Source organism: Morone saxatilis, unplaced genomic scaffold (genome assembly GCF_004916995.1).
Source record: "Morone saxatilis isolate NCDOM2014 unplaced genomic scaffold, NCSU_SB_2.0 Contig14, whole genome shotgun sequence".
NCBI classification, from domain to species: domain Eukaryota; kingdom Metazoa; phylum Chordata; class Actinopteri; family Moronidae; genus Morone; species Morone saxatilis.
The window spans coordinates 19,682,812-19,684,442 of NW_023339696.1; the positions used below are offsets into that span (position 1 = coordinate 19,682,812).

At 47.5% G+C, this 1,631-nt stretch overlaps 1 protein-coding gene across 1 annotated transcript in view; it reads right to left on the reverse strand.

The window, feature by feature from the left end:
- Window positions 1-163: 163 nt before the first annotated feature.
- The window catches only part of vat1 (vesicle amine transport 1), a gene marked incomplete at its 5' end in the record, with an annotated part of 26,895 nt that continues 25,427 nt past the window's right edge, over window positions 164-1,631 (reverse strand). The window contains 1 exon segment of the mRNA XM_035655683.1: window positions 164-1,631.

Sequence of the window (1,631 nt, forward strand, 5' to 3'; positions counted from 1 at the left end):
GGGGGGGGGGGGATGTGGCAGGGGTAGGGTGGGTGCTTTTAAAACCTGACAAACGACCTGAGGACACACACACATCTTCACACACAATGGCACACCACACACAGCACATGAGGGAGGCCACTCATGCTAACACAACAACTTTTTTTCTTCTTTTTTTCAAACATTTTGTTTTCGTTTTTTACAAAGTCACTAGTCACCATCTGAGTCTCAAACACTGAGGCCGGGCTCACGGACAGGCGGGCGGAAGGACGGGCAGGCAGGTAGGTAAATATCTAAGGTTTAAAGTCGATATCCTCCTACATGAAAGATTTAAGAGTCCACCCAGTGGGATTTGTGATGAAATACTAAGGATTATACTTGAATGGCATTACACCAGTGAGACAAAATTCATACTGGCCATTAGGGGGAGCGGTGCGCTGTTTTAACCAGCATACTGTTAATTGCACACATTGTCAACACTTGATTTGAATTTCAGACTGGTTTGAACAAACTGTTTGGTAGTGCAAGACTAAAGACCTTAAAAACTGCTCCACCTCTTTACTTTATTGCCTGAAATCCCTAATACATATTCCACCTGTTGAAACACTGGTCGACAGCACGGACTGTTGTCAAATATAGAGTTAGGGAGGCAGAAAAGAGAGACACAGGGAGAGGGAGTCAGAGAAACAGACCACAGTGCCTTCTCTGACGAGCCTGACGCCTGTTGCTATGCCGACCATAGAGAGGGAAATGGAAAGAGGAGGGAGAGAGAGAGAGAGTAGAGTAGAGAGAAGAAGGGGAGGCGAAGTATGGACGCCAGCTTGAATTGAATTCTCCTCTCTCAGGTCAGGGTGATCGACAGGCCAGCGGTCGCTGTGAAAGGAGCAGAATGCCATGGAATGCCTCGAGGAGGATCAAGGAGGAAGAAAGCCTGATCCTGAGGGAAAAGGACTGGTATTCACCTTCTTAACTTGCTCATTTCAGATGCTTCACTGTCTCAGCATGACAGTGCCTCTTTCATCACATTCAGAGTGTGTATGTTTGTGTGTGCGTGTGTGTGTGTATGTGTGTGTATTTGTGGCTTGTTTGAACAGAAACAAATTCTCTCTTAATTGGCACTGCGCACTTCTTGCCAACAGTTGGTCAGCTAGAAAAATCTGTAACTAAGGAGAAGGAAGCTGAGCAATGATTTCTGCCTCCCTATTCAACACTGCACAGAAAGGCTCATTATGAGGGAAATTCATATTCAGGCAAGTGCAAAACTGCTGTCGCTGTATTAACTTCACAGAAATGTTGTGGGAACGCACGCATTACGGAGCCGTTTCCCCTCACCACTGATGAAGACGGGCACGAGCTAAGGCCGTATAAATGATAACCAGTGTTAGGCCTTGTTGCATTAACACCATTGTCTGAGCTGTCAAACATCATGTTTAAAACCATGATGCAAATATCTCCAGGAGAGGTGGGGTGCATCAGCCAATCACAGGCATCTCTGACTCATCCTCGGTGACATAACTAAGCGTTGGACACTAAGAGAGCAACGTGTGGGTGGGTGTGGTTCTCCGTTTATCTGCCTGTCTTTTGTGCCTGTCTGTGGGTCCGGCCCGTGGATGGGGTGGGGGGTGGAGGTGGTGTGGGAGGCGGGGGGTGTG